This window comes from Pimephales promelas, chromosome 11 (assembly GCF_988280905.1).
Source record: "Pimephales promelas chromosome 11, fPimPro1.hap1.1, whole genome shotgun sequence".
Taxonomy (NCBI): Eukaryota; Metazoa; Chordata; class Actinopteri; order Cypriniformes; family Leuciscidae; genus Pimephales; species Pimephales promelas.
The window spans coordinates 12,247,763-12,268,135 of record NC_142779.1 but is presented as its reverse complement, the minus strand read 5'-3'; positions in this window follow the sequence as shown (position 1 = coordinate 12,268,135).

Genomic DNA, 20,373 nt, shown 5'->3' with positions numbered 1-20,373 from the left:
TTTAAAGTAGCAAATTCACTTTGAAAAAGTATTGTTTCTTTTTTAAAAATTAGTGGTTTATTTTGAAAAAAGTAGCGATTCACTTTTGAAAAGTATCGATCCACTTTGAAATAGAATCGATTCACTTTTGAAAAAGTAGCTATTCTTTTTTTTAAGTAGTGATTCTATGGAAGTAAAATAATGTAAATTTTTTTTAAACAAAAAGCATGTTGAATTGCACCAATTGAAAAAAATGAATTGTGTTTAATCCATTGTATTTTTAAGGCTTGCATTTTTATGGGCTGAAATTCAACATGGTTGAATATTTAAGCTGTGAATAATTCATTTAAAAACATTTCAAACACATTTTCATGATTAAAAACTCAATAATCCATATTCACCTTTCATATTTCACTTCCAAAATTTTCAAACTGTTTAAAAATACAACCTATAATATTTAACAGGCAATTTTCGGGTCCATTTTATTTCGCCTTGAAAATTCGCTTCCACAAATTCAGTGGTTCAAATTCGACAGTAAATTCAACAGTGACGTCCAGGAACTGCAGGAAAAGCAATAGATTACCGTGCATACTCTCCATCTGCTGTTAGTCATCTTTACCAGCAGGGGGTGCAAGCGCGTGTTGAAACAAAACTACAGGAGGCCTTCACGTCATTTTCTGAAATGGACACAGCGATGAGTAGGCTATGAGTCTCTACCATGATATCTGTTAATCTCTGTGTTATAACGTGAATTGTCTCGGCCATTATCCAGGGCTGCGTACAGTAGGGGTATTTGTCATCTTATTTGATATTTTATTCGCTCTTTTTGCCCATTTGGAGCGCGCGTCACGTCACCTTTTGAGAATGAGGAGTCACATGCCGATTTGGGCGGGGTCTGAGCCGGTCGGCCATGATGGTAGGAGATGCTATCGGTTACCAGGGGCAACGCCTTTGGAACCTCACAGAGACGCGACTAAACATTCCAGAGCTCTGTAATTTTCGTGCATTTAATATTTTTGCGCATTTATTATTTTGTCAGGACAGAGACGGATCTAAGAATAAGAGAAAAAAGGAAAGTAAAGCAATGCAAAAAGATAAGGTGAATGAAAAGGGACCTTACAGGAACAAACTCACACACCGCGTAAAACAGCGGTATTTGGAGAAGCAGCATTAAGATATTTGTTATTTTGCTCCAAAAACAGTATTATTATTTTATTATTATTACTTATGTTGTCCATGAAACTTATGTTGTCCAAATATACATATCCACAAGTTTCCGAGGGGCGCTCCTGTAAAAAATAAAGTGGGTGAAACTTCCGGTGACGCGGCGGAAGTAGCATTCCAATGGTATTTTGTGTGTTAGTTAGCGAAGAGGCTAGCTGTTTTTCGGAGAATTATTTTACTATTTAAAGACGCAAATCTTTATGAGAGATGTCGTTACGGAGCTCAGGGACAACATGTGCTGTTCACGGTTGTATGTATAACCGGACTAAACTAATTCAGTGGCTTAAACGTGATTGTTTTGAACATAAGCTGAAAACGAAATCACAGTGATCCTGCCAGAGCCCGTCTCTGATCCTGCCAACGACTGTAGTTTCCATCACCTCCCAAAAGACGACGAATCTTCCTGTGTACATTTGTTTAAATTCTTAATATTCTATAAACTCTATCAGCATGTGTTTGGCTGTTCGCTACTGATGTTACACCTAAACTCAGGATCAAAGCCTGTGTTGACAGAATACCAAATGTGCCAGTTAATGTATTCAAGTAGCACATTCATTTATAATTTTGAATAAACTCCAGAGCACAATGACTAAGTGTGTATTTTTTATTTTAATTGTTTGTCAGCTCACACAACTGTCTGTCACCATGCCTTGATGAGTATTGATTATTAATAATGTTATTATAATACTCCCAATCAACTACTGCGCAGGGTAAAGGTACTGTTATTTCACCCTTTTTAATTTCGTTGAGGTTGTGTTTCCACATCGTTAGCTAGTTTGGATCGCTATAACTTGAATGACTGTCAACTGTTGAATGAACGAGTATCAAACATGTCAAGTCGCGCTTTGTTTACTTCCAACCGGAAGTCGCGCCCACTTTTGACGCAAGGCCTCATGGGGCGAAGGAAACTTGTGGATATTTCAGTTCTCAATGAATATTGTTCAGCCATATCAAGTTGTTTCAAACATTTATTTCAAAGAAATAAAAAAGTAATGAACAAAGCACTCAAACAACACTTTTGCGTATGTTCGTTATAGGCACAGCAAACAGTGAAAATCGTATACTAAAGGCATCAGCCAACCAAGCAATTCGGCGCGTCTCCTCGTCAGGTCAGACACTCTTCCTGATGCTGTGTCCATTTCGGTAACCTAAAAATCTGTATTCCATTGTTCCTATGTTTTCCATATGTCTCGTGTGAGTTACTGGAGGAGTTTTTAACACAGCAGTGACTTCCAGACATGATAAAACAGTGCAGAATTGCGAGAACCTCCTCTACTACCGAGTTAAAAACACACGTAAACAATACTGTTTTGGCGTGGGAATCCAACAGCACCAACATGGCGGAGAGGGGAGGGGCTCTGTGCAATGACGACAACTCCTCATTCTCATATTGATATCGCGTCTCATATCGCATCTCATATCGCGTCGCGCCTGCCAAAAGATCTCAAGACCCTGACCCTGAGATTGCAGGCGGGATTCTGTCCATTTGCAGCTTTATTGCATGAACACTGGGGTTAGTACTTATCAAATATAGTGGATTATTGGAGAATCCAGACTTTTGAGAAGATTGGAGAAACTCAAAATTTCGACCCGAAAAAAAACGACAGTGTTACCCCTTTCGTTTTTTTTCATTTTCGGGCGAAAAATTAAGTTTCTCCAATCTTCTTAAAACTTTGGATTATGATAGAGGGCTGTGAGACTTTGACCTGAGTGCAAAAAATGAGGCTCTAGACCCTTCCAAAGCTGAGATATCAAAATTCAAAATTTCGACCTGAAAAAAAAACGACAGTGTTACCCCTTTCGTTTTTTTTCATTTTCGGGCGAAAAATTAAGTTTCTCCAATCTTCTCAAAACTCTGGATTATGATAGAGGGCCGTGAGTCTTTGACCTGAGTGCAAAAATGGAGGCTCTAGACCCTTCCAGAGCTGAGATATCAAAATTCAAAATTTCGACCCGAAAAAAAAAACGACAGTGTTACCCCTTTCGTTTTTTTTCATTTTCGGGCGAAAAATTAAGTTTCTCCAATCTTCTCAAAACTCTGGATTATGATAGAAGGCTGTGAGACTTTGACCTGAGTGCAAAAATGGAGGCTCTAGACCCTTCCAGAGCTGAGATATCAAAATTCAAAATTTCGACCCGAAAAAAAAACGACAGTGTTACCCCTTTCGTTTTTTTTCATTTTCGGGCGAAAAATTAAGTTTCTCCAATCTTCTCAAAACTCTGGATTATGATAGAGGGCCGTGAGTCTTTGACCTGAGTGCAAAAATGGAGGCTCTAGACCCTTCCAGAGCTGAGATATCAAAATTCAAAATTTCGACCCGAAAAAAAAAACGACAGTGTTACCCCTTTCGTTTTTTTTCATTTTCGGGCGAAAAATTAAGTTTCTCCAATCTTCTCAAAACTCTGGATTATGATAGAGGGCCGCGAGACTTTGACCTGAGTGCAAAAATGGAGGCTCTAGACCCTTCCAGTGCTGAGATATCAAAATTCAAAATTTCGACCCGAAAAAAAAAAACGACAGTGTTACCCCTTTCGTTTTTTTTCATTTTCGGGCGAAAAATTAAGTTTCTCCAATCTTCTCAAAACTCTGGATTATGATAGAGGGCCGCGAGACTTTGACCTGAGTGCAAAAATGGAGGCTCTAGACCCTTCCAGAGCTGAGATATCAAAATTCAAAATTTCGACCCGAAAAAAAAACGACAGTGTTACCCCTTTCGTTTTTTTTCATTTTCGGGCGAAAAATTAAGTTTCTCCAATCTTCTCAAAACTCTGGATTATGATAGAGGGCCACGAGACTTTGACCTGAGTGCAAAAATGAAGGCTCTAGACCCTTCCAGAGCTGAGATATCAAAATTCAAAATTTCGACCCGAAAAAAACGACAGTGTTACCCCTTTCGTTTTTTTTCATTTTCGGGCGAAAAATTAAGTTTCTCCAATCTTCTCAAAACTCTGGATTATGATAGAAGGCTGTGAGACTTTGACCTGAGTGCAAAAATGGAGGCTCTAGACCCTTCCAGAGCTGAGATATCAAAATTCAAAATTTCGACCCGAAAAAAAAACGACAGTGTTACCCCTTTCGTTTTTTTTCATTTTCGGGCGAAAAATTAAGTTTCTCCAATCTTCTCAAAACTCTGGATTATGATAGAGGGCCGCGAGACTTTGACCTGAGTGCAAAAATGGAGGCTCTAGACCCTTCCAGAGCTGAGATATCAAAATTCAAAATTTCGACCCGAAAAAAAAACGACAGTGTTACCCCTTTCGTTTTTTTTCATTTTCGGGCGAAAAATTAAGTTTCTCCAATCTTCTCAAAACTCTGGATTATGATAGAGGGCCGCGAGACTTTGACCTGAGTGCAAAAATGGAGGCTCTAGACCCTTCCAGAGCTGAGATATCAAAATTCAAAATTTCGACCCGAAAAAAAAACGACAGTGTTACCCCTTTCGTTTTTTTTTTCATTTTCGGGCGAAAAATTAAGTTTCTCCAATCTTCTCAAAACTCTGGATTATGATAGAGGGCCGCGAGATTTTGACCTGAGTGCAAAAATGGAGGCTCTAGACCCTTCCAGAGCTGAGATATCAAAATTCAAAATTTCGACCCGAAAAAAAAACGACAGTGTTACCCCTTTCGTTTTTTTTTCATTTTCGAGCGAAAAATTAAGTTTCTCCAATCTTCTCAAAACTCTAGATTATGATAGAGGGCCACGAGACTTTGACATGAGTGCAAAAATGGAGGCTCTAGACCCTTCCAGAGCTGAGATATCAAAATTCAAAATTTAAACCCGAAAAAAAAACGACAGTGTTACCCCTTTCGTTTTTTTTCATTTTCGGGCGAAAAATTAAGTTTCTCCAATCTTCTCAAAACTCTGGATTATGATAGAGGGCTGTGAGACTTTGACCTGAGTGCAAAAATGGAGGCTCTAGACCCTTCCAGAGCTGAGATATCAAAATTTCGACCCGAAAAAAAAAAACGACAGTGTTACCCCTTTCGTTTTTTTTCATTTTCGGGCGAAAAATTAAGTTTCTCCAATCTTCTCAAAACTCTGGATTATGATAGAGGGCCGCGAGACTTTGACCTGAGTGCAAAAATGGAGGCTCTAGACCCTTCCAGAGCTGAGATATCAAAATTCAAAATTTCGACCCGAAAAAAAAAACGACAGTGTTACCCCTTTCGTTTTTTTTTCATTTTCGGGCGAAAAATTAAGTTTCTCCAATCTTCTCAAAACTCTAGATTATGATAGAGGGCCACGAGACTTTGACATGAGTGCAAAAATGGAGGCTCTAGACCCTTCCAGAGCTGAGATATCAAAATTCAAAATTTCGACCCGAAAAAAACAACAACAGTGTTACCCCTTTCGTTTTTTTTCATTTTCGGGCGAAAAATTAAGTTTCTCCAATCTTCTCAAAACTCTGGATTATGATAGAGGGCCGCGAGACTTTGACCTGAGTGCAAAAATGGAGGCTCTAGACCCTTCCAGAGCTGAGATATCAAAATTCAAAATTTAAACCCGAAAAAAAAACGACAGTGTTACCCCTTTCGTTTTTTTTCATTTTCGGGCGAAAAATTAAGTTTCTCCAATCTTCTCAAAACTCTGGATTATGATAGAGGACCGCGAGACTTTGACCTGAGTGCAAAAATGGAGGCTCTAGACCCTTCCAGAGCTGAGATATCAAAATTCAAAATTTCGACCCGAAAAAAAAAACGACAGTGTTACCCCTTTCGTTTTTTTTCATTTTCGGGCGAAAAATTAAGTTTCTCCAATCTTCTCAAAACTCTAGATTATGATAGAGGGCCACGAGACTTTGACATGAGTGCAAAAATGGAGGCTCTAGACCCTTCCAGAGCTGAGATATCAAAATTCAAAATTTCGACCCGAAAAAAAAAACGACAGTGTTACCCCTTTCGTTTTTTTTCATTTTCGGGCGAAAAATTAAGTTTCTCCAATCTTCTCAAAACTCTGGATTATGATAGAGGGCCGCGAGACTTTGACCTGAGTGCAAAAATGGAGGCTCTAGACCCTTCCAGAGCTGAGATATCAAAATTCAAAATTTCGACCCGAAAAAAAACGACAGTGTTACCCCTTTCGTTTTTTTTTTCATTTTCGGGCGAAAAATTAAGTTTCTCCAATCTTCTCGAAACTCTGGATTATGATAGAGGGCCGCGAGACTTTGACCTGAGTGCAAAAATGGAGGCTCTAGACCCTTCCAGAGCTGAGATATCAAAATTCAAAATTTCGACCCGAAAAAAAAACGACAGTGTTACCCCTTTCGTTTTTTTTCATTTTCGGGCGAAAAATTAAGTTTCTCCAATCTTCTCAAAACTCTGGATTATGATAGAGGGCCACGAGACTTTGACATGAGTGCAAAAATAGAGGCTCTAGACCCTTCCAGAGCTGAGATATCAAAATTCAAAATTTCGACCCGAAAAAAAAAACGACAGTTACCCCTTTTGTTTTTTTTTCATTTTCGGGCGAAAAATTAAGTTTCTCTAATCTTCTCAAAACTCTGGATTATGATAGAGGGCTGTGAGACTTTGACCTGAGTGCAAAAATGGAGGCTCTAGACCCTTCCAGAGCTGAGATATCAAAATTCAAAATTTCGACCCGAAAAAAAAACGACAGTGTTACCCCTTTCGTTTTTTTTTTCATTTTCGGGCGAAAAATTAAGTTTCTCCAATCTTCTCAAAACTCTGGATTATGATAGAGGGCCGCGAGACTTTGACCTGAGTGCAAAAATGGAGGCTCTAGACCCTTCCAGAGCTGAGATATCAAAATTCAAAATTTCGACCCGAAAAAAAAACGACAGTGTTACCCCTTTCGTTTTTTTTCATTTTCGGGCGAAAAATTAAGTTTCTCCAATCTTCTCAAAACTCTGGATTATGATAGAGGGCCGCGAGACTTTGACCTGAGTGCAAAAATGGAGGCTCTAGACCCTTCCAGAGCTGAGATATCAAAATTCAAAATTTCGACCCAAAAAAAAAACGACAGTGTTACCCCTTTCGTTTTTTTTCATTTTCGGGCGAAAAATTAAGTTTCTCCAATCTTCTCAAAACTCTGGATTATGATAGAGGGCTGTGAGACTTTGACCTGAGTGCAAAAATGGAGGCTCTAGACCCTTCCAGAGCTGAGATGTCAAAATTTCGACCCGAAAAAAAAAACGACAGTGTTACCCCTTTCGTTTTTTTCATTTTCGGGCGAAAAATTAAGTTTCTCCAATCTTCTCAAAACTCTGGATTATGATAGAGGGCCGCGAGACTTTGACCTGAGTGCAAAAATGGAGGCTCTAGACCCTTCCAGAGCTGAGATATCAAAATTCAAAATTTCGACCCGAAAAAAAAACGACAGTGTTACCTACCCCTTTCGTTTTTTTCATTTTCGGGCGAAAAATTAAGTTTCTCCAATCTTCTCAAAACTCTAGATTATGATAGAGGGCCACGAGACTTTGACATGAGTGCAAAAATGGAGGCTCTAGACCCTTCCAGAGCTGAGATATCAAAATTCAAAATTTCGACCCGAAAAAAAAAACGACAGTGTTACCCCTTTCGTTTTTTTTCATTTTCGGGCGAAAAATTAAGTTTCTCCAATCTTCTCAAAACTCTGGATTATGATAGAGGGCCGCGAGACTTTGACCTGAGTGCAAAAATGGAGGCTCTAGACCCTTCCAGAGCTGAGATATCAAAATTCAAAATTTCGACCCGAAAAAAAAACGACAGTGTTACCCCTTTCGTTTTTTTTTTCATTTTCGGGCGAAAAATTAAGTTTCTCCAATCTTCTCAAAACTCTGGATTATGATAGAGGGCCGCGAGACTTTGACCTGAGTGCAAAAATGGAGGCTCTAGACCCTTCCAGAGCTGAGATATCAAAATTCAAAATTTCGACCCGAAAAAAAAACGACAGTGTTACCCCTTTCGTTTTTTTTCATTTTCGGGCGAAAAATTAAGTTTCTCCAATCTTCTCAAAACTCTGGATTATGATAGAGGGCCACGAGACTTTGACATGAGTGCAAAAATAGAGGCTCTAGACCCTTCCAGAGCTGAGATATCAAAATTCAAAATTTCGACCCGAAAAAAAAACGACAGTTACCCCTTTCGTTTTTTTTTTCATTTTCGGGCGAAAAATTAAGTTTCTCTAATCTTCTCAAAACTCTGGATTATGATAGAGGGCTCTGAGACTTTGACCTGAGTGCAAAAATGGAGGCTCTAGACCCTTCCAGAGCTGAGATATCAAAATTAAAAATTTCGACCCAAAAAAAAAACGACAGTGTTACCCCTTTCGTTTTTTTTCATTTTCGGGCGAAAAATTAAGTTTCTCCAATCTTCTCAAAACTCTGGATTATGATAGAGGGCCGCGAGACTTTGACCTGAGTGCAAAAATGGAGGCTCTAGACCCTTCCAGAGCTGAGATATCAAAATTCAAAATTTCGACCCGAAAAAAAACGACAGTGTTACCCCTTTCGTTTTTTTTCATTTTCGGGCGAAAAATTAAGTTTCTCCAATCATCTCAAAACTCTGGATTATGATAGAGGGCTGTGAGACTTTGACCTGAGTGCAAAAATGGAGGTTCTAGACCCTTCCAGAGCTGAGATATCAAAATTAAAAATTTCGACCAAAAAAAAAAACGACAGTGTTACCCCTTTCGTTTTTTTTCATTTTCGGGCGAAAAATTAAGTTTCTCCAATCTTCTCAAAACTCTGGATTATGATAGAGGGCCGCGAGACTTTGACCTGAGTGCAAAAATGGAGGCTCTAGACCCTTCCAGAGCTGAGATATCAAAATTCAAAATTTAAACCCGAAAAAAAAACGACAGTGTTACCCCTTTCGTTTTTTTTCATTTTCGGGCGAAAAATTAAGTTTCTCCAATCTTCTCAAAACTCTGGATTATGATAGAGGGCTGTGAGACTTTGACCTGAGTGCAAAAATGGAGGCTCTAGACCCTTCCAGAGCTGAGATATCAAAATTTCGACCCGAAAAAAAAAACGACAGTGTTACCCCTTTCGTTTTTTTTCATTTTCGGGCGAAAAATTAAGTTTCTCCAATCTTCTCAAAACTCTGGATTATGATAGAGGGCCGCGAGACTTTGACCTGAGTGCAAAAATGGAGGCTCTAGACCCTTCCAGAGCTGAGATATCAAAATTCAAAATTTCGACCCGAAAAAAAAACGACAGTGTTACCCCTTTCGTTTTTTTTCATTTTCGGGCGAAAAATTAAGTTTCTCCAATCTTCTCAAAACTCTAGATTATGATAGAGGGCCACGAGACTTTGACATGAGTGCAAAAATGGAGGCTCTAGACCCTTCCAGAGCTGAGATATCAAAATTCAAAATTTCGACCCGAAAAAAAAAACGACAGTGTTACCCCTTTCATTTTTTTTCATTTTCGGGCGAAAAATTAAGTTTCTCCAATCTTCTCAAAACTCTGGATTATGATAGAGGGCCGCGAGACTTTGACCTGAGTGCAAAAATGGAGGCTCTAGACCCTTCCAGAGCTGAGATATCAAAATTCAAAATTTCGACCCGAAAAAAAAACGACAGTGTTACCCCTTTCGTTTTTTTTTTCATTTTCGGGCGAAAAATTAAGTTTCTCCAATCTTCTCAAAACTCTGGATTATGATAGAGGGCCGCGAGACTTTGACCTGAGTGCAAAAATGGAGGCTCTAGACCCTTCCAGAGCTGAGATATCAAAATTCAAAATTTCGACCCGAAAAAAAAACGACAGGGTTACCCCTTTCGTTTTTTTTCATTTTCGGGCGAAAAATTAAGTTTCTCCAATCTTCTCAAAACTCTGGATTATGATAGAGGGCCACGAGACTTTGACATGAGTGCAAAAATAGAGGCTCTAGACCCTTCCAGAGCTGAGATATCAAAATTCAAAATTTCGACCCGAAAAAAAAACGACAGTTACCCCTTTTGTTTTTTTTTCATTTTCGGGCGAAAAATTAAGTTTCTCTAATCTTCTCAAAACCCTGGATTATGATAGAGGGCTGTGAGACTTTGACCTGAGTGCAAAAATGGAGGCTCTAGACCCTTCCAGAGCTGAGATATCAAAATTCAAAATTTCGACCCGAAAAAAAAAACGACAGTGTTACCCCTTTCGTTTTTTTTCATTTTCGGGCGAAAAATTAAGTTTCTCCAATCTTCTCAAAACTCTGGATTATGATAGAGGGCCGCGAGACTTTGACCTGAGTGCAAAAATGGAGGCTCTAGACCCTTCCAGAGCTGAGATATCAAAATTCAAAATGTCGACCCGAAAAAAAACCGACAGTGTTACCCCTTTCGTTTTTTTTCATTTTCGGGCGAAAAAGTAAGTTTCTCCAATCTTCTCAAAACTCTGGATTATGATAGAGGGCTGTGAGACTTTGACCTGACTGCAAAAATGGAGGCTCTAGACCCTTCCAGAGCTGAGATATCAAAATTCAAAATTTCGACCCGAAAAAAAACCCACAGTGTTACCCCTTTCGTTTTTTTTCATTTTCGGGCGAAAAATTAAGTTTCTCCAATCTTCTCAAAACTCTGGATTATGATAGAGGGCCGCGAGACTTTGACCTGAGTGCAAAAATGGAGGCTCTAGACCCTTCCAGAGCTGAGATATCAAAATTCAAAATTTCGACCCGAAAAAAAAAACGACAGTGTTACCCCTTTCGTTTTTTTTCATTTTCGGGCGAAAAATTAAGTTTCTCCAATCTTCTCAAAACTCTGGATTATGATAGAGGGCCACGAGACTTTGACCTGAGTGCAAAAATGGAGGCTCTAGACCCTTCCAGAGCTGAGATATCAAAATTAAAAATTTCGACCCGAAAAAAAAATGACAGTGTTACCCCTTTCGTTTTTTTTCATTTTCGGGCGAAAAATTAAGTTTCTCCAATCTTCTCAAAACTCTGGATTATGATAGAAGGCTGTGAGACTTTGACCTGAGTGCAAAAATGGAGGCTCTAGACCCTTCCAGAGCTGAGATATCAAAATTCAAAATTTCGACCCGAAAAAAAAACGACAGTGTTACCCCTTTCGTTTTTTTTCATTTTCGGGCGAAAAATTAAGTTTCTCCAATCTTCTCAAAACTCTGGATTATGATAGAGGGCCGCGAGACTTTGACCTGAGTGCAAAAATGGAGGCTCTAGACCCTTCCAGAGCTGAGATATCAAAATTAAAAATTTCGACCCGAAAAAAAAACGACAGTGTTACCCCTTTCGTTTTTTTTTCATTTTCGGGCGAAAAATTAAGTTTCTCCAATCTTCTCAAAACTCTGGATTATGATAGAGGGTCACGAGACTTTGACATGAGTGCAAAAATGGAGGCTCTAGACCCTTCCAGAGCTGAGATATCAAAATTCAAAATTTCGACCCGAAAAAAAAACGACAGTGTTACCCCTTTCGTTTTTTTTCATTTTCGGGCGAAAAATTAAGTTTCTCCAATCTTCTCAAAACTCTGGATTATGATAGAGGGCTGTGAGACTTTGACCTGAGTGCAAAATTGGAGGCTCTAGACCCTTCCAGAGCTGAGATATCAAAATTCAAAATTTCGACCCAAAAAAAAAACGACAGTGTTACCCCTTTCGTTTTTTTTTTCATTTTCGGGCGAAAAATTAAGTTTCTCCAATCTTCTCAAAACTCTGGATTAAGATAGAGGGCCGCGAGACTTTGACCTGAGTGCAAAAATGGAGGCTCTAGACCCTTCCAGAGCTGAGATATCAAAATTCAAAATTTCGACCCGAAAAAAAAACGACAGTGTTACCCCTTTCGTTTTTTTTCATTTTCGGGCGAAAAATTAAGTTTCTCCAATCTTCTCAAAACTCTGGATTATGATAGAGGGCTGTGAGACTTTGACCTGAGTGCAAAAATGGAGGCTCTAGACCCTTCCAGAGCTGAGATATCAAAATTTCGACCCGAAAAAAAAACGACAGTGTTACCCCTTTCGTTTTTTTTCATTTTCGGGCGAAAAATTAAGTTTCTCCAATCTTCTCAAAACTCTGGATTATGATAGAGGGTCGTGAGACTTTGACCTGAGTGCAAAAATGGAGGCTCTAGACCCTTCCAGAGCTGAGATATCAAAATTCAAAATTTCGACCCGAAAAAAAAACGACAGTGTTACCCCTTTCTTTTTTTTTCATTTTCGGGCGAAAAATTTAAAATTTTCTCCAATCTTCTCAAAACTCTGGATTATGATAGAGGGCCATGAGACTTTGACCTGACTGCAAAAATGGAGGCTCTAGACCCTTCCAGAGCTGAGATATCAAAATTCAAAATTTCGACCCGAAAAAAAAACGACAGTGTTACCCCTTTTGTTTTTTTTCATTTTCAGGCGAAAAATTAAGTTTCTCCAATCTTCTCAAAACTCTGGATTATGATAGAGGGCCGCGAGACTTTGACCTGAGTGCAAAAATGGAGGCTCTAGACCCTTCCAGAGCTGAGATATCAAAATTCAAAATTTCGACCCGAAAAAAAAAACGACAGTGTTACCCCTTTCGTTTTTTTTCATTTTCGGGCGAAAAATTAAGTTTCTCCAATCTTCTCAAAACTCTGGATTATGATAGAGGGCTGTGAGACTTTGACCTGAGTGCAAAAATGGAGGCTCTAGACCCTTCCAGAGCTGAGATATCATAATTTTGACCCGAAAAAAAAAACGACAGTGTTACCCCTTTCGTTTTTTTTTCATTTTCGGGCGAAAAATTAAGTTTCTCCAATCTTCTCAAAACTCTGGATTATGATAGAGGGCCGTGAGACTTTGACCTGAGTGCAAAAATGGAGGCTCTAGACCCCTCCAGAGCTGAGATATCAAAATTCAAAATTTCGACCCGAAAAAAAAAACGACAGTGTTACCCCTTTCGTTTTTTTTCATTTTCGGGCGAAAAATTAAGTTTCTCCAATCTTCTCAAAACTCTGGATTATGATAGAGGGCCGCGAGACTTTGACCTGAGTGCAAAAATGGAGGCTCTAGACCCTTCCAGAGCTGAGATATCAAAATTCAAAATGTCGACCCGAAAAAAAAAACGACAGTGTTACCCCTTTCGTTTTTTTTCATTTTCGGGCGAAAAATTAAGTTTCTCCAATCTTCTCAAAACTCTGGATTATGATAGAGGGCTGTGAGACTTTGACCTGACTGCAAAAATGGAGGCTCTAGACCCTTCCAGAGCTGAGATATCAAAATTCAAAATTTCGACCCGAAAAAAAACCCACAGTGTTACCCCTTTCGTTTTTTTTCATTTTCGGGCGAAAAATTAAGTTTCTCCAATCTTCTCAAAACTCTGGATTATGATAGAGGGCCACGAGACTTTGACATGAGTGCAAAAATAGAGGCTCTAGACCCTTCCAGAGCTGAGATATCAAAATTCAAAATTTCGACCCGAAAAAAAAACGACAGTTACCCCTTTCGTTTTTTTTTTCATTTTCGGGCGAAAAATTAAGTTTCTCTAATCTTCTCAAAACTCTGGATTATGATAGAGGGCTGTGAGACTTTGACCTGAGTGCAAAAATGGAGGCTCTAGACCCTTCCAGAGCTGAGATATCAAAATTCAAAATTTCGACCCAAAAAAAAAAACGACAGTGTTACCCCTTTCGTTTTTTTTCATTTTCGGGCGAAAAATTAAGTTTCTCCAATCTTCTCAAAACTCTGGATTATGATAGAGGGCCGCGAGACTTTGACCTGAGTGCAAAAATGGAGGCTCTAGACCCTTCCAGAGCTGAGATATCAAAATTCAAAATTTCGACCCGAAAAAAAACGACAGTGTTACCCCTTTCGTTTTTTTTCATTTTCGGGCGAAAAATTAAGTTTCTCCAATCATCTCAAAACTCTGGATTATGATAGAGGGCTGTGAGACTTTGACCTGAGTGCAAAAATGGAGGTTCTAGACCCTTCCAGAGCTGAGATATCAAAATTCAAAATTTGGACCCGAAAAAAAAAAACGACAGTGTTACCCCTTTCGTTTTTTTTCATTTTCGGGCGAAAAATTAAGTTTCTCCAATCTTCTCAAAACTCTGGATTATGATAGAGGGCTGTGAGACTTTGACATGAGTGCAAAAATGGAGGCTCTAGACCCTTCCAGAGCTGAGATATCAAAATTTCGACCCGAAAAAAAAAACGACAGTGTTACCCCTTTCGTTTTTTTTTCATTTTCGGGCGAAAAATTAAGTTTCTCCAATCTTCTCAAAACTCTGGATTATGATAGAGGGCCGCGAGACTTTGACCTGAGTGCAAAAATGGAGGCTCTAGACCCTTCCAGAGCTGAGATATCAAAATTCAAAATTTCGACCCGAAAAAAAAACGACAGTGTTACCCCTTTCGTTTTTTTTCATTTTCGGGCGAAAAATTAAGTTTCTCCAATCTTCTCAAAACTCTGGATTATGATAGAGGGCCACGAGACTTTGACATGAGTGCAAAAATGGAGGCTCTAGACCCTTCCAGAGCTGAGATATCAAAATTCAAAATTTCGACCCGAAAAAAAAACGACAGTGTTACCCCTTTCGTTTTTTTTCATTTTCGGGCGAAAAATTAAGTTTCTCCAATCTTCTCAAAACTCTGGATTATGATAGAGGGCTGTGAGACTTTGACCTGAGTGCAAAAATGGAGGCTCTAGACCCTTCCAGAGCTGAGATATCAAAATTCAAAATTTCGACCCAAAAAAAAAACGACAGTGTTACCCCTTTCGTTTTTTTTCATTTTCGGGCGAAAAATTAAGTTTCTCCAATCTTCTCAAAACTCTGGATTATGATAGAGGGCCGCGAGACTTTGACCTGAGTGCAAAAATGGAGGCTCTAGACCCTTCCAGAGCTGAGATATCAAAATTCAAAATTTAAACCCGAAAAAAAAACGACAGTGTTACCCCTTTCGTTTTTTTTCATTTTCGGGCGAAAAATTAAGTTTCTCCAATCTTCTCAAAACTCTGGATTATGATAGAGGGCTGTGAGACTTTGACCTGAGTGCAAAAATGGAGGCTCTAGACCCTTCCAGAGCTGAGATATCAAAATTTCGACCCGAAAAAAAAAAACGACAGTGTTACCCCTTTCGTTTTTTTTCATTTTCGGGCGAAAAATTAAGTTTCTCCAATCTTCTCAAAACTCTGGATTATGATAGAGGGCCGCGAGACTTTGACCTGAGTGCAAAAATGGAGGCTCTAGACCCTTCCAGAGCTGAGATATCAAAATTCAAAATTTCGACCCGAAAAAAAAACGACAGTGTTACCCCTTTCGTTTTTTTTCATTTTCGGGCGAAAAATTAAGTTTCTCCAATCTTCTCAAAACTCTAGATTATGATAGAGGGCCACGAGACTTTGACATGAGTGCAAAAATGGAGGCTCTAGACCCTTCCAGAGCTGAGATATCAAAATTCAAAATTTCGACCCGAAAAAAAAAACGACAGTGTTACCCCTTTCATTTTTTTTCATTTTCGGGCGAAAAATTAAGTTTCTCCAATCTTCTCAAAACTCTGGATTATGATAGAGGGCCGCGAGACTTTGACCTGAGTGCAAAAATGGAGGCTCTAGACCCTTCCAGAGCTGAGATATCAAAATTCAAAATTTCGACCCGAAAAAAAAACGACAGTGTTACCCCTTTCGTTTTTTTTTTCATTTTCGGGCGAAAAATTAAGTTTCTCCAATCTTCTCAAAACTCTGGATTATGATAGAGGGCCGCGAGACTTTGACCTGAGTGCAAAAATGGAGGCTCTAGACCTTTCCAGAGCTGAGATATCAAAATTCAAAATTTCGACCCGAAAAAAAAACGACAGGGTTACCCCTTTCGTTTTTTTTCATTTTCGGGCGAAAAATTAAGTTTCTCCAATCTTCTCAAAACTCTGGATTATGATAGAGGGCCACGAGACTTTGACATGAGTGCAAAAATAGAGGCTCTAGACCCTTCCAGAGCTGAGATATCAAAATTCAAAATTTCGACCCGAAAAAAAAACGACAGTTACCCCTTTTGTTTTTTTTCATTTTCGGGCGAAAAATTAAGTTTCTCTAATCTTCTCAAAACCCTGGATTATGATAGAGGGCTGTGAGACTTTGACCTGAGTGCAAAAATGGAGGCTCTAGACCCTTCCAGAGCTGAGATATCAAAATTCAAAATTTCGACCCGAAAAAAAAAACGACAGTGTTACCCCTTTCGTTTTTTTTCATTTTCGGGCGAAAAATTAAGTTTCTCCAATCTTCTCAAAACTCTGGATTATGATAGAGGGCCGCGAGACTTTGACCTGAGTGCAAAAATGGAGGCTCTAGACCCTTCCAGAGCTGAGATATCAAAATTCTAAATGTCGACCCGAAAAAAAAAACGACAGTGTTACCCCTTTCGTTTTTTTTCATTTTCGGGCGAAAAAGTAAGTTTCTCCAATCTTCTCAAAACTCTGGATTATGATAGAGGGCTGTGAGACTTTGACCTGACTGCAAAAATGGAGGCTCTAGACCCTTCCAGAGCTGAGATATCAAAATTCAAAATTTCGACCCGAAAAAAAAACCACAGTGTTACCCCTTTCGTTTTTTTTCATTTTCGGGCGAAAAATTAAGTTTCTCCAATCTTCTCAAAACTCTGGATTATGATAGAGGGCCGCGAGACTTTGACCTGAGTGCAAAAATGGAGGCTCTAGACCCTTCCAGAGCTGAGATATCAAAATTCAAAATTTCGACCCGAAAAAAAAAACGACAGTGTTACCCCTTTCGTTTTTTTTCATTTTCGGGCGAAAAATTAAGTTTCTCCAATCTTCTCAAAACTCTGGATTATGATAGAGGGCCACGAGACTTTGACCTGAGTGCAAAAATGGAGGCTCTAGACCCTTCCAGAGCTGAGATATCAAAATTAAAAATTTCGACCCGAAAAAAAAATGACAGTGTTACCCCTTTCGTTTTTTTTCATTTTCGGGCGAAAAATTAAGTTTCTCCAATCTTCTCAAAACTCTGGATTATGATAGAAGGCTGTGAGACTTTGACCTGAGTGCAAAAATGGAGGCTCTAGACCCTTCCAGAGCTGAGATATCAAAATTCAAAATTTCGACCCGAAAAAAAAACGACAGTGTTACCCCTTTCGTTTTTTTTCATTTTCGGGCGAAAAATTAAGTTTCTCCAATCTTCTCAAAACTCTGGATTATGATAGAGGGCCGCGAGACTTTGACCTGAGTGCAAAAATGGAGGCTCTAGACCCTTCCAGAGCTGAGATATCAAAATTAAAAATTTCGACCCGAAAAAAAAAACGACAGTGTTACCCCTTTCGTTTTTTTTTCATTTTCGGGCGAAAAATTAAGTTTCTCCAATCTTCTCAAAACTCTGGATTATGATAGAGGGTCACGAGACTTTGACATGAGTGCAAAAATGGAGGCTCTAGACCCTTCCAGAGCTGAGATATCAAAATTCAAAATTTCGACCCGAAAAAAAAACGACAGTGTTACCCCTTTCGTTTTTTTTCATTTTCGGGCGAAAAATTAAGTTTCTCCAATCTTCTCAAAACTCTGGATTATGATAGAGGGCTGTGAGACTTTGACCTGAGTGCAAAATTGGAGGCTCTAGACCCTTCCAGAGCTGAGATATCAAAATTCAAAATTTCGACCCAAAAAAAAAACGACAGTGTTACCCCTTTCGTTTTTTTTTTCATTTTCGGGCGAAAAATTAAGTTTCTCCAATCTTCTCAAAACTCTGGATTAAGATAGAGGGCCGCGAGACTTTGACCTGAGTGCAAAAATGGAGGCTCTAGACCCTTCCAGAGCTGAGATATCAAAATTCAAAATTTCGACCCGAAAAAAAAACGACAGTGTTACCCCTTTCGTTTTTTTTCATTTTCGGGCGAAAAATTAAGTTTCTCCAATCTTCTCAAAACTCTGGATTATGATAGAGGGCTGTGAGACTTTGACCTGAGTGCAAAAATGGAGGCTCTAGACCCTTCCAGAGCTGAGATATCAAAATTTCGACCCGAAAAAAAAACGACAGTGTTACCCCTTTCGTTTTTTTTCATTTTCGGGCGAAAAATTAAGTTTCTCCAATCTTCTCAAAACTCTGGATTATGATAGAGGGTCGTGAGACTTTGACCTGAGTGCAAAAATGGAGGCTCTAGACCCTTCCAGAGCTGAGATATCAAAATTCAAAATTTCGACCCGAAAAAAAAACGACAGTGTTACCCCTTTCTTTTTTTTTCATTTTCGGGCGAAAAATTAAGTTTCTCCAATCTTCTCAAAACTCTGGATTATGATAGAGGGCTGTGAGACTTTGACATGAGTGCAAAAATGGAGGCTCTAGACCCTTCCAGAGCTGAGATATCAAAATTTCGACCCGAAAAAAAAAACGACAGTGTTACCCCTTTCGTTTTTTTTCATTTTCGGGCGAAAAATTAAGTTTCTCCAATCTTCTCAAAACTCTGGATTATGATAGAGGGCCGCGAGACTTTGACCTGAGTGCAAAAATGGAGGCTCTAGACCCTTCCAGAGCTGAGATATCAAAATTCAAAATTTCGACCCGAAAAAAAAACGACAGTGTTACCCCTTTCGTTTTTTTTCATTTTCGGGCGAAAAATTAAGTTTCTCCAATCTTCTCAAAACTCTGGATTATGATAGAGGGCCACGAGACTTTGACATGAGTGCAAAAATGGAGGCTCTAGACCCTTCCAGAGCTGAGATATCAAAATTCAAAATTTCGACCCGAAAAAAAAACGACAGTGTTACCCCTTTCGTTTTTTTTCATTTTCGGGCGAAAAATTAAGTTTCTCCAATCATCTCAAAACTCTGGATTATGATAGAGGGCTGTGAGACTTTGACCTGAGTGCAAAAATGGAGGTTCTAGACCCTTCCAGAGCTGAGATATCAAAATTCAAAATTTGGACCCGAAAAAAAAAACGACAGTGTTACCCCTTTCGTTTTTTTTCATTTTCGGGCGAAAAATTAAGTTTCTCCAATCTTCTCAAAACTCTGGATTATGATAGAGGGCTGTGAGACTTTGACATGAGTGCAAAAATGGAGGCTCTAGACCCTTCCAGAGCTGAGATATCAAAATTTCGACCCGAAAAAAAAAACGACAGTGTTACCCCTTTCGTTTTTTTTCATTTTCGGGCGAAAAATTAAGTTTCTCCAATCTTCTCAAAACTCTGGATTATGATAGAGGGCCGCGAGACTTTGACCTGAGTGCAAAAATGGAGGCTCTAGACCCTTCCAGAGCTGAGATATCAAAATTCAAAATTTCGACCCGAAAAAAAAACGACAGTGTTACCCCTTTCGTTTTTTTTCATTTTCGGGCGAAAAATTAAGTTTCTCCAATCTTCTCAAAACTCTGGATTATGATAGAGGGCCACGAGACTTTGACATGAGTGCAAAAATGGAGGCTCTAGACCCTTCCAGAGCTGAGATATCAAAATTCAAAATTTCGACCCGAAAAAAAAACGACAGTGTTACCCCTTTCGTTTTTTTTCATTTTCGGGCGAAAAATTAAGTTTCTCCAATCTTCTCAAAACTCTGGATTATGATAGAGGGCTGTGAGACTTTGACCTGAGTGCAAAAATGGAGGCTCTAGACCCTTCCAGAGCTGAGATATCAAAATTCAAAATTTCGACCCAAAAAAAAAACGACAGTGTTACCCCTTTCGTTTTTTTTCATTTTCGGGCGAAAAATTAAGTTTCTCCAATCTTCTCAAAACTCTGGATTATGATAGAGGGCCGCGAGACTTTGACCTGAGTGCAAAAATGGAGGCTCTAGACCCTTCCAGAGCTGAGATATCAAAATTCAAAATTTAAACCCGAAAAAAAAACGACAGTGTTACCCCTTTCGTTTTTTTTCATTTTCGGGCGAAAAATTAAGTTTCTCCAATCTTCTCAAAACTCTGGATTATGATAGAGGGCTGTGAGACTTTGACCTGAGTGCAAAAATGGAGGCTCTAGACCCTTCCAGAGCTGAGATATCAAAATTTCGACCCGAAAAAAAAAACGACAGTGTTACCCCTTTCGTTTTTTTTCATTTTCGGGCGAAAAATTAAGTTTCTCCAATCTTCTCAAAACTCTGGATTATGATAGAGGGCCGCGAGACTTTGACCTGAGTGCAAAAATGGAGGCTCTAGACCCTTCCAGAGCTGAGATATCAAAATTCAAAATTTCGACCCGAAAAAAAAACGACAGTGTTACCCCTTTCGTTTTTTTTCATTTTCGGGCGAAAAATTAAGTTTCTCCAATCTTCTCAAAACTCTAGATTATGATAGAGGGCCACGAGACTTTGACATGAGTGCAAAAATG